The following is a 13,729-nucleotide window of genomic DNA, read 5'->3' as shown; positions in this document are numbered from 1 at the left end:
CCATATGAGGAAAGGCTGAGGGACTTGGGTCTCTTCAGCCTAAAAAACAGAAAGCTGAGAGGAGACTTGGTAGCAGCTTGCCACTATATCAGGGGGCTATATCAAGGACTCAGCAAACAACTGTTCACCAGGGCACCCTTGGGGAAAACCAGAAGTAATGGCCACACAAATTCCTGGAAGGCCATTTCAGGCTTAATACTAGGAAAAACTTCTTCACAGTGAGGGTGTCCAGACTGTGGAAAAAACTCCCTCCAGAGGTGGTGCAATCACCTACCCTGGAAATCTTCAGTCACCTCGCTGGGGTCACCTGACCTCTGTTGCCTTTCCTGCTTAGTGCAGTGGGGTTGGACCCAATGATCTTATGAGGTCCTTTCCAGCCCCTTACAGTCTATGAATCTATGAACTCTTTTGTAATAATAATAATGATATTGATGTTCTTAGAGAAGACACAGAAATACAATATAATTGATGAAGGCAAATTATTTTTTGCTGAGAGAAAATAACTCTTGAAAGTCTTACCTGTTGGCCCTTATTCAACCAAATGCCTAAACTGATTCAAGTAGTGCTAAATTAGGGCCTACAATACACTGAAGTTGACTGACTGTTGACTCACTCTTGACTTCAAGTCTAGATCTGTATGAGACCAGAAGAGAGTATGGCATTAATCAGTGTGCTTGCTGACCTAAAAATAGATCATCATAATATCACATCCTCTTATATGATCCATGGATCAGAAGCAATTATTGCTATACTGTTAAAAAATTACAGCCCCAAAAGAATCCTTGACATCGTGCAAGACAAAGAAGAATATAGTGCTCATCTCTAGGGATCTTGGTTTTATTGGATAAAAAAACAAATCCACAATTTCCAGTTTAAAATGTAACCCAAAATTACATTTTTCCATGATCAAAATTAAATGCCACTGATGAGTCTGTGTGTGCGTATGTGTGTGTACACACACACACGCACACACAGACTCATCAGTGGCATTTAATTTTGATCATGGAAAAATGTGGATTTGGGTTTTCTTTTTTAAACTGAAAATTGGGGATTTGTTTTTTTATCAGAGAAAGCCAGGATCTCTGCTCATCTCATATGGTGTACAACTCGTATGCATGCTTCTGCTAAACTCCTTACCATAAGCTTGGGTAGTTGCAGGATAAGGGACAAAATTCCCATAAGTACATAGTGAGGGATCCAAAAGACAGTGATAACTAATAACTATGGTATTCTATAAACTAGGGTAATGATATCTGTTGTATTATAATAGGCTCCTTGGCCTTGAAATTTGCTTTTAATATATGTGGACTAGAATTATCTGATTATGAGGTTATGAACACACATAAAACTCAAATGAAGTTTAAGTCAAAATCAGACAGATATACACTGTTAAACCAGTTCAAAGGTTCCTGGAATAATTTAAAAGTGTACCACCTCAGTGTTGCATGTGGACACTAAGCATTTTGTGACAGGTATGGTTGATCCTCCAGGCATCCCAAAATGCATTTCTCTTTACCCTCCCAACCTTCCCTCTTCAATTACTGTAACTGGCTGCTCTTGTACACAGCCAGGCAAGGTTTTTTGAGTAGATGTAATATATCTTTTATTAGACCAACTGAGTAGTGGGGGGAAAAAAGCTCTTTGCAAGCTTTCATGCGCAGTCACCCTCCTTCAGGCATAAGGAGTCTCTGCTGGTCTGAGACTCCAAGGAAAGAGACAAGCTAAAAGTGTGGAGGGATGTTAGTGAAAATGTAAATAGGTAGAAATTAGAATGATAAAAGATCAAGTAGGTAAGGGAGGGGGAAGATAGCAGGGGGGAAAAAAGTTCTGGTACACAGCCAGAACTTTACTGCCTTTTCCCCTCTTTTGTTGGCATTTTTTAATCAATGAACTGCCCTTCACTGCTTGGTCAATAACATCTGTCTTTCTAATAACTGGTCATGTCTTCAGTCCCCAATCAACTTTGGCACCACAAGCCCCTGGAACCCAAAAGTGTGGGCTCACCCACTCTCCTAAGTTAGGCAAGGACACCAAAGTGAAAATACCCACCAGCCACTGGTCACCCACCGCTGCAAACTTCCTCCAACTCGCCCACCACAAGCCATGCTGGGCTGGGAGTTTACTCCCCTCCCTGGTGTTGGAGTGACAGCACTTCATACACAATTGTGAATTGGTTCCCAATAAGTAATATTCAGAAACTGTTCAATTGTCATGTGCATCTGCACTCTGACATGAAATACAGTTCTTATCCTCCCTTAAGCAAGCTTCCGCAATTAGCTCCATTTTTTAAGTTTTAACATGAAATCCAGCCAAACAACTTTGTGAGGACAGAGGGTGCAGATTATATTGTCTGAAACAGACAGCTTTAATTTGCCCTAGATTATCTTGTCTGTAAATGTCTCAGCAAATTAATAATATAGGAATACAAGTCCTACAAATTATTTGTGTAATTTATAGCTAAGAGCTTGCCAAAGAGTGTTACATCTTCGATGCACAGAAAAAAAACAAAAAAACTACTTCATTAAATGCTATTTGAACAAGCAATGGAGTTTAAATTAGCATATGGTAGCTAGCTCATTAATTACAAATTACATACATTTTGAACGCTACATTCAAAAGATTTCAATCTTTATTTAGTTGTTATTTTTTTGTGGGCTCATATGGATGCAATCACAGCAGCATTGGATTATTTGTATAAAAAAAACTTCAATGCCATACAAACTTTTCCAACTTCACACATCCCTTCGAATCTATAACCATGGTTTCCCACTTAAAAGGAACTGTTTGTGATGAGGTCATAATAATTTCTAAGAAACAATTCATGCAGTAGACTTGTTATGAAGATCAAATGGGTGTAACATGAAGAAAATCCCAAGCTACTAAAAGAATTGAATTGCTATCCTGTTTTTACTGAGTTCAGTGGTAAAACTCCAATTTAATTCAAAATAGGCATAACAAGCAGTTTTTGTATCCTAGGCAGCCGTGTCAGCAGCAGCTGCAGTCGTGCCTGAACTGGCAGTGGCAGGTGCCACTTATCTTGTCCCCACCTCTAAGATGGTGCCTGGTGCTGGTGCTCTGCTCAGCCACCCCTAGTTAAGCTACTGTAATTCAATGGGAGATGTATTGAGCACAGAATGTAATTATCTTGATATTGATATTTTTCCAGGAAATCTGTCTTGTATCAAGATAATGATGACATCTCTAGGTGAGAAATAATGCTCTTTTAATCTTATTTAATAATTTAGTATTTGATTGTTTGATTATCTGTATGTGGTTGGCTGTCTCTGTTTTCTAGCCTATGTAATTATAGATTTCAATGTTAATTTTATAACACAAATATACTTCCATATAAAGAAACTGGATTGTTTCATTGACTTCAGTGGAAGCATTCAAATAATCATACTTGCATTCTTAAATCTTAGGTAGGGCCCTGCTAATGTTAGAATGGTTCATTGGGTCAAGACTCAGGTTGGTATGTGAATAAATATTTAATCCAGAGAAAACAGACAGAGTGTGTATAGCAAACACATACTGGTATAGTGAAAGTCTCCAAGCTCTATCTCTCCATCTCTGTCTGGCCCTCTGTCTAGCAAGTAGCTAAATATTTGCTGTATAAGAAAAGATCACTAGGCCCCAGTTCAGCAAGATACTTGAAGTGAGGTATGCCCTTAAGCATGTGTAGAGTTCCACTGAGATCAATGGGGAAACTTAAATGCTTAAGGCGAGGCACATGCTTACGTGCTGTGCCTAATCAGGTCTCAGTTGTAACCCTTGCTTGAGGTATACTACTGAAGTCAATTGGTAAAATCCTGCCAATGTTGAGGTCAAGAGGAGTTTTGTCTTGAATTCAGTTTGGCAAGAATTTCACAAAACACTCCCACTGTCATAGTAGGAGTTGAAAGATTAAGTGCTGAGTAGATGTTCAAGTTACCTGTATTTCTGCATAATTTTAAACCAGTTATGGAGCCATATGTCCAATGAAAAATGTAATATATTTTATGTCCTAAACAGTTTCAACATGTTTTTTTTAGGTAAAGAGGGAGTACTTATCTGATGGAAATTGGCAGATTTGGAACCTAGCTAATCCTGGGTGCTGAATGAATGCCCATAAAAAAGGGAGTTCTTCCTCTCCACATTGATGTCATTTATTAGTTTACAGACAGATTGCTCAAGACTTAGATGACTGCTTACCACAGTTATGGCTCAGATTGATTTTAGTAATACATGGTTTGTACAATTAAAGCCATTGTGTGGCTTCAAGTCATAGCATGTTTGTTTACATAAGAATAAGAACTGTATATATTCCATTCAATACACTTGTTTGTGAATGGTTGGTGGTTTATCCAGTAAGCCCAGAGGAGAAATATGGATGTAAGAATTATCTATATCCCCAGACTTCATTAGACATTAGACCGCATTATATAAACATCACAAATCTCATATGTACTTATGTTTTGGTTCTAGGATGTTTTAAATTCTCTGTACTATGCTATCCTAATGTATGAAAAAAGACTGATAAACTGTAGTGTTCCCTAAATGAACACTTAATCCTTTGTATAAAACTAGAACCAAATACTATTACAACAGGGTTTTTTGTGTAATGGTCTGTTCTCACTTCATTTTTTTCTAAGAGTATATCTGTGAATCAGTATAACTGTGGATTTGAAGCCAATATTTTCAGAATAGATTCCTAAAGTCAGTTGGAATTACTACAAGTTTTGCATTTTGAAAATCAGTCTTGCTTTAAGCACCTGTCTTTGGAAGTCTTTGCTTTAATAAATAAAAATTACAATTCATAATTTATTTTTCAGAAAAAAATCTATTATGTAGGAACAGGAAGGGAAAAGAGAAAACAGAAAAAAGGTCAAAAATAAAAGAGAGCTGGGTACAAAGAAACAGATGTGTAAAAATGAATAGAAATTCTTATTTTAACATGAGATTAAAACTCCACCCACATTTGTCCTCAAAACATTTGGTATAAAAATGCAAACATATTATTGTGAACTTAAAAATGTCGGCTATTCTTCAGTAATTGCCTGCATGTACAGTAAATGCACTCCATTTTTATTTTGGCTGGTAAGCTACCTCAGGATATTAGCATGAGAAATGAAGCTACTTGGGCATGGGGGGTGTTGTTATGTTATGCTAAGTTATGGTCTATGTTATGCTCATTGTTCATGTGTCCACATGCTTTGTAATCTATTTTTCTCAGTTTGAAGCTGTAATATAGTATTGCTTAGGAGACTGCCTTGGACTACGACTCCAGTGCATTGTGTGACAACAAAAAGGTGATACCTGTCCTAAAGAGTATGCAAACCAAGTACAGAAAAGACAACACAGGATATAGACAGACGAAAGAGAACAAGGAAACATTGAGACAATATTGCTTTTCATGATCTGTCAGTATCTTAAGATCATAGGAAAGGAGGGTTCCAAGGGCCTTCACAAGGTCATCAAGTTCAGAATATTGTTCAAAGCAAGATTGTCCATGACTAAACCAACCAAGTGTCTGTCCAAACTCTTGAAAATTTCTGAAGAGGAAGATTCTCCAATTTCTCTAGGCAGCCTGTTCCAAAGCTTGACAATCCTCATCATCAGAAAGTTCATTCTAATCTCTAACCTAAATTTCCCCTGCTGCAACTTGAGGTCATTCCTTGTAGTCCTGTCTCTCACATCCAAGGAAAAAGGCCAGTCTCCATCATATCTGTAATCACCCTTCAGGTATTTAAAGGCTATTCTCTAATCCCCACCCCCCAGTCATCTCTTATCCAAATTAAATAGTCTCAGTTCTTTCAGGCTTTCTCTGTAACTATTGCTTTGCAGACCCTTAAGCAATTTTTGTTGTATTGTTTTGAACATTTTCCAAACTGTCCACATCCTTACTGAAGGGTGGGACTCAAAACTGGACACAATACTGAACGTGAGGCTTCATCAGTGCTGAACAGAGCAGAAGAATCACTTCCCTTGATTTGCAAGTGACACTCCTGTTAACACAACCCAGTAGGCTTTTGACTTATTTTTGCAACAAGAGCACACTTGGCTCAAATTCTTTTTATGGTCTACTATAACTGCCAGGCTTTTGCCTGCAGTACTGTAGCATAGCCACTCTTTACTTAGTCTGCATTTGTCCATGCAATTATTCTATCCCAAGTGCAGAACCTTGCCCTTACCCTTGTTGAATCTCATTTAATTGATTATGGACTATTCCAGTCCATCCAGGTAATTCTAGATCCTACTCCTACCCTCCAGAGTGTGTGCAACTCCACTGAACTTGATGTCATCTGCTAGATTGTTAATCATGGCCTCAATACCATCATCTAAATCACTAATTAAGATGTTGAAAAGTACCAGACCCAGGACAGATCGACAGGACCAAAAGTCTGAGGCAGCCACGGCATCCCCTAGTGGCCCCCCACTTTTCTTACTTTGCACTCCATCCTCCCTAACTTCCTGCCTTTCACATGCCATTCCTATGATTACCTTTGGGAGGTTGTTTATAGAGGCCAGAGTCGCTCCTTTTGATGCCTTCCTTCTAAGGCTTCTGGTTTCTCAGAGTGTGTCTGCTCCTAAACATGGTCTTTTGGAGCTTCTCTACCCCAAATTTTCATCAGATTATCGTGAGATGCTTATTCAGATCTTGTTTTGGGGCAAAAGCTGGGCTGTGACTTTCAGTAACTCAGGTCTTGTAAGAATGGGTAAATGTTGGTTTAGGATTGCTGGAACCTTTTTGGTTTCATTTATCAGCATATTCAGATTTTATCAAGCTGAAAAGTCCTTGATGGACTGGTGGGCACAGTGTTCATTCGTGCATTCACAGAACATAAAAGTAATGGTCCAAGGAGCTTACAATTTCAGTTCAGACCTAACACAAATAAATAAGCTATGGAACCTGGAGGTGAAAAAAAGAATGACAGTGATGTAATTTTCCTTTCCCTGTATTCTCCCTATTATAATACCATATTGCCACTATTTTTTTTCAAAGAGCATGCTGTCTAGAAATTAGCAGCTGAGTTGATGAGAGCTAGGTGTGGCAGTGGACTGACCAATACGTTTGAGAAGCAGTATAAGAAAAGAGTGGTGTGAAATAGACAAAGACAGAGTATGGAGAAATTGGCCAGGACTAAGTCCTTTCCTGGAGAGGATCACTGCTGGCTTGGGAGAGAAATAAAGGGAACTGAAAGCTCTTTCTTTATGCCTAAATACTGTGGGGTGGTTCAGGAAATTTCCCTCCAGCACTGTAATTTTTATAGGATGTTACATGCCGTTGATTGTGGTAAAGCTCCCACATGGCTGAAGGGCAGGATGTTGAGACTAGGTATTCCAGTAATAACTTTCAGTTGAGCTATGGAAAGGAAATGTATGGCTGATTACAGGGATTAGTACCTAGCAATGACTCAACTGGTACTGGTAACACAGGCCCAAGCAAATTTTGAATGCATACCCTCAATAATTTCCACAAGTAAACTGTGTTGAGAACTATAGCAGTTTTTGAAGTTACAAGGTTTGTCTCCACACACAAACTGATGTTTGTGTAATACCATTTTGCAGTCAGAAACCACTATAATATTTTATATTATTAAAATGTTAATGATTGAAAAGTTAAATAAGATATTTCCATAACAATGGATTCCATAGTCCAGCATATCAAATGCTTCTGTGCAATTGGTACATATTATTTTTAGGAATGTGTTCTGAGAAGATTTTCTGAAATGACTCACTTTCTCCAGTCCATTTGCAAAAAGTCATCTGTAACCATCAGACTGCTTACAATGTTTGTGATTTTCACAGCCTTTGTAATCCAACTGTAACCATTATGTGGAAATTCTTTGGAGGCATATGGCTATACTAGCAGTGTCTGCAAGCTCTTTCTGCTGATGTTTTCATATTGTTCATTTAGAATGAACACGGTTTTACAAAGTAAATATCCTCCAGCTGTTTGTAGAGCCTTGAACTGGCATTGGCATGTCATTCTAGCTTGAAATCTTGTGCAGATTTTTTCCCTCTCTTTTTTTGTTTGTCTTTCTTTCTGGTTGGGTTTTTAAATAACTGGCATAAATTTGCTATGTATAATATGATCTACTGCAAACAAAATACAGAGAATTTATGAAGTATTTATACTCTGAATTTGAGATATTCTGTAATGCTTTCCAAAGGGGTACCAGTTTGTTTTACCATGAAGAAACTTCCACTAATATCATCTCTGATTACAAATAAACTGTTTATGAAATTCTATTGCTGTTAATCCTGAATTTCAGGAAAACTTTAGTTTTTTGATTTTCTGTCTCTCTCCCCTCTTTTTTTTTGAAGATTACTTACAAGTTGATCCTACTGTAATATACCTATTTCTTGCACACCTTCAGCAAATACTCATTTTTATCTAATACATATTTGGCATTGTTCCTACTAATATTCTCTTTGTGATACATATATTCCTTTGCTGTATAATATCAGTGCAACTTTTTAAGAATAGTTTATGCAATCTTGGAAATTCTTCAAATTTGGAGTATTATGTTGCTCTATTAAGCTTCCCAGAGGACATATCTTCATAACTGATGGTCTTTGGGGCTAAATTCTATTTCACCAACTAGGGGTGACATTCTATTCTTCCCTGGTCATGCCAGTGGCCACTTTTGGTTGTTTTTAGCACTTAAGTGACCAGAGGAATTTTGTTCCTGGGTGTGTAGCCTGGCATACATGGACAACTATGCACAACTACACAGTTGTGCAGACTAAATATGCTCAGTGGTGTGGCCACAAAGACACATGCATTCCCCTTGTGGATGCATAGTGAATTTAAACACCTGAAAATGGAGTCAACCAAGTCCTGTGACTACCAGGCTTAGACTGAGGAACAGAAAGGAGCTCTGTATTTCCCTCTTTTGCCCTCAGAACTAGAGGTTCCCCACAGGGGACTTGAATGAGGAAGTCCCTGACTTCCCAGCCCAGAACTTCAACCACAACCACTTCATCATGCAGTTCAGCCTTCATTTGCTCCCTTCTCTGACACTCTTTTTGAAGCTAAACCACTAATATAGTCATTGGAAAAAAATGGATGGAGGACAGTGCGGGAGGGAGCTTCTGCCTCCTTAGGAGTAAGGGCTCCAGCTAGAACACACAGGATCCTAACTTCCAGGCCAGCAGCCACCTTACTGAGTTCAACATACTCGGGTCTGCTTTCTCCATATTAGCTCTTTTTATAACCAGGGATCCTGGTTTTATCTGATTAAAAAAAACAAACAAACCCAATTTTCAGATTTAAAAAAGTAATCCAAAATCAACATTTTTCAATGATTAAAATGAAACACCACTAATATATAGATAGTATATAATATACAGATATTATAACCCTGCTTATAAGCCATATACTTCAATGTCATGGCTATCTCCTGTCAGAAAAGGTGTTGGATAATGATCTGTGGCATGGTGGTTGTTAGATCTTGACTCCATGCGATGCCCAATGACTAAGAAAACAACAGATCAATGCCACCATTCATCACCTGCACACTTTGCTCATCAACAGCTTTATCCAAAATGGAGACAGCTTCAGGCAATGCTCCAACAAACTGGGGAGCTGCCGCAAACATTAGTTCTTCCCATATTTATACACCTTGGTTTATGCTTGTTAACATTTATCCCACCTTTGTTCCGCTCTTATTCCTTCCCATCTTAAGCTCTGCCTCTGTTTACTGTTGACTACATTAGCATGGAATTTCCTCTGCATTTCACTTATTTACAGGTCTTTTTGCTATGAGCACATGCCTAAAACCCTGACCCCTGCTTCTTTCGGTCACTTGCGGTCTTTTTCTGTTTTCTTCACTGTCTCCAAGGTCTTGCTTCTGCTTTATCTCCTAATGATAGCTGGTGGCCTGCATTCTGTTCTTCTTACACAATGAGCTATATATCTTACAACAGTACTACATTGTTAGGAAAATGCTTGCCTAAGCATTTTGCAATGTTACTTTTAACATACCATTCTGCCTTGTGGTTAGCAGCTTTGCTAGGCCACAGGTTATAGCCTTTTATTCAGCTGCAAATCCAGTGCTCCCCAAGATCCAAATACTGTCACCCTAACAGTGGTCAGGGTGCTGTATTGGGAAATTAGAGAGACCATGTTCAAACCGCTGCTGGTTGAGCGAAACCTAGACTCTGGGTCCTCTGGCCTCAGGGTGAGTGAAAGAGCTACTCATTTCTTGGTGTGGGGAAAGATAGAAAGTCTTTTCTCTCCCCCATTTTCTTGCCCTGTCTCAGCACACAAGTAGTCCTCCATATGCTTTGAGTATGAGTGCCTTTGCTGTGAGTGCCTTTCATATCCCTCTTATTGAAACTGACTCACTGAACAGCTAAGACAGAAAAATCCAGAGGAAAATAAGACAGCCTAATTCTGGAATCCTGCCCTGGAAGGAAAGCATTCCTAGGTCCAGTTCCTAAGACTCTTTATGCTTTTTATCAAATGATTCTTTAATGCCGATGAATCAGATATACATATTTTGGTACACTGATGTACCAGAAGTACTGCAAGAAGACTTAAAACAGTGCAGTCTAGGCCCTATTCCAGTCCTATGAAGAGGAAATGTCAAGCAGGTGCAGCACCATGCATGAGGAAACCCGTGTGAAGAGGCATAAATAACTAATTTTGTTAGTCACAGGGCACTAATTTTGTGCCCTGTGAAAAACTTCCTTTTGCTAGGGGGTGGGAGGTGAGCACTGTAGGGTGCTAAACCCTGTGGAGTAGGATGAGGTTGGGCAGGGAAGGAAAGCGGACCTGTCTTGGGGTCTCAAACCCTGGTTGTTCCCACTGTGTCCCCATACTTATTCCCTACAGATGGGCAATGCAGGGCTGTTTCTGCCCAGTCTCAATGGCTAGGTGGTGTGGGGCTGCTTCTGGCAAATACTCTGGAGGCCACCATTCTGGCACTCCATCTAAGTTGGATCTAGGGCTAATACCTCTTACCCCTTGCCTGTTTACACTACTGAAGCCAAATTTCTTCCACTAATACTGTTCAGGTAGTTTTCACCTATGAATCTGTAATGTAAAATGCATAAATAACTTGAGAAGCAAATGCTCATTTTCCATCCACCAGGGAAGTGTTCATTTCCCTGAACAACAGTCAGTCACTTTTCTACTTCCTGTCTCTAGGAAGTTTTTGCTCTTGGTTGCCTAGGAGCCTAGCTTCAATAGGAAGGTGCTTTATGTCCAAAACAGGCTTGTGCCCTGTTTTTAGAACATTGCAAGGGGAGAAGATGCTTCCAGTTACCTCAGCAGACTAAAAGGTAGGTCTGTTTTCTACTAGACAGGTGCCTTAGGGCTCCTATACCTGTGCAGGGAGCCTGCTCCGATGCTCTGGAAAGCCAGTGTGTTGGATCAGACTGCATTAATTGAGTCTGCTGGAGCACAGAAATTAACATGTTCCAGTACAGTAGTGTCACGTGCATCAGCACCCCTACACTAAAAAATGGTGGTAGAGTGCTTTGAACTAAAAGTCATTGAATGAGATTTAGTTCAAAGTGCCCCACCACCATTTTTTTCAGTGTGGGGATGCTGATACATGTGACAATCGGAGGTTTTTAATTAGCACAGCTCACTAATTAAAGTGCCCCCCAGCCCCATGCCTCCCAGAGCATGTGTAAAAATGCCCTTCATTACTAAGCTTCAGATAAAATGTGGGCACCATCCCCTTCTGGCCTTTGTTCAGTTTCAAATGCTCTGTAATCATGGGGTTGGTCAACTACAATTAGGGAAGGAATCCAGCATTTGTTTATATCCATGGCAATGTTAAATTATGAAAGAGTTCAAATAGAGTTAGATGCCTCCAGGCAGTATTGAGTCATTTGTGAGCATGTAGAATACAGGCAAACGTAATCATATAGGGCAACTCAGGCCATTATGTGAGACAGAGTGGAATGTTGTTGGGTGACTTGGATGCACAAAAGCTGCATGTTTTAATAGTGAAATAGCAGGTTAGATTAATAACTCCCTTTTACTTCCCTGTTTGGTCTTGCTGTCGTTTTGATTCCAGGCTTCCTGGGGAGGTGGGGGGAGAGTACCACTTGTCCCAAGGTGACATTTCTCTCTATTTTCCCTTTCACTCTTTTTTGCCCCTTCCTTATGTATTCTTTTTGCTCCTTAGGAAGAGGACACTGTTCCTTTCCTACTGTTTTTATAGTTTTTATAGCATAAAGAATCCCTGTCCTTGTTCAGTCTTCATGTGCTACAAGAATATAAATGTTTAATAATATAAGGACCTCCCCTACACTAATCCCCATGGATCCTGGTTTTCTCTGATACCCTCCCCCCCCCCCCCAAAAACAATTTTTGGATTTAAAAAGTAACCCCAAATCCACATTTTTCTGTGGTTAAAATGGAACACCCCTATATATATATCTATAGGGATAGATATATAGATATAGAGAGAGGTGTTCCATTTTAATCATGGAAAATATGGATTTTGGGTTACTTTTTTGGGTTACTTTTGGGTTACGTTTGGGTTACTTTTTTAAATCTGAAAATTGGGGATTTTTTTAAATCAAAGAAAACCAGGATCCCTGCTAATCATTCTATGGACCAGAGTCAGATATTCTGAAGGAGTTAAATGGTGCCTGAAATTACAGAATGACAATGTGTATAAACATCAGTCCCTGCCCTCCTAGGCTCAACTGCATATGGACATAGGAGCAATTATTGGACCTTCTGAGTTATCAGATATATAAGCAATCATGTCATGTAAATCCTTCAATAGATTTATCAAGATCCATTTTAAATCCAGTTCAGTATCTTCAACCGACTGCTGTTTTTGCTAAATTGTTGCAGCACCTCCACCCCCCCCCCCCCCGTCAGTAAGAAAACTTTTAACATCCATCCTACATTTATTCATTGGAAATTTATACCTATTTCATAAATTTCATAGACATTAGGGCTGGAAGGGACCTTGTGAGATCATTGGGTCTAGCCCTCTGCCCAAGGCATAAAGTCAGCTAGGGTCAGATCGCCCCAGCAATGCCAGCACTGTCTTTCAGCTTAAGTATTTCTTCTCCCACTCTAATGTTAACTTCCCTAATGTGGTTGGAGAAAGCAATCATACTCTCTCTCAGACTTTATTTTGCTAAGCCAAATAAACTACGCTGTTCTTATAAGCAGGCATACTGTTTTTCTCTGAAACAAATCTGCAATTTCCAGTTTTAAAAAAGTAATCCCTATATTAGTGGTGTTTCATTTAAATCACAGGAAGATGTAGATCTGGGGTTACTTTTTTTAAATCGAAAATTGAGGATTTTTTAAAATCAGAGAAAATCAAGATCTCTGCATATAAGACAGGCTCCCTAATTCCCTGCTCATCCTAGCAGTCCTGCCGTGCACCAATTCCAGTTTTAATTAAAGTTCCTTGAATGTGAATGACCAAATTGTACACAATCTTCCAGATGAGCTATTGCCAATGCTTTGTACAAGTCCATTAATTGTACAATTATTAACTAGAAATACCTGACTTGATAAATCCTAAAATCACATCATTATGTTGAAAAGTAGTTAACAGAACTGTTTTAAGTCTCTGCAGCAGAAGTATAATTAGGATTGCCTTACCCATTTTGTGGACTGCATATAATCTCCCCAGTCCAACAGTTCTTATTGCTGTGCTTCCCCATGAAGCCAATCTACTGTGCCTGGAAAATTGATGAATTTTGCTTCAAACAAATAAGGTACAAGTCTATGAACACATACAGGGCAGTCTTTTAT

The sequence above is a fragment of the Alligator sinensis genome, unplaced genomic scaffold (genome assembly GCF_000455745.1).
Source record: "Alligator sinensis unplaced genomic scaffold, ASM45574v1 scaffold905_1, whole genome shotgun sequence".
Classification (NCBI taxonomy): Eukaryota; Metazoa; Chordata; order Crocodylia; family Alligatoridae; genus Alligator; species Alligator sinensis.
The sequence above is the reverse complement of the archived record's forward strand: the minus strand, read 5'-3'. Positions refer to the sequence as shown.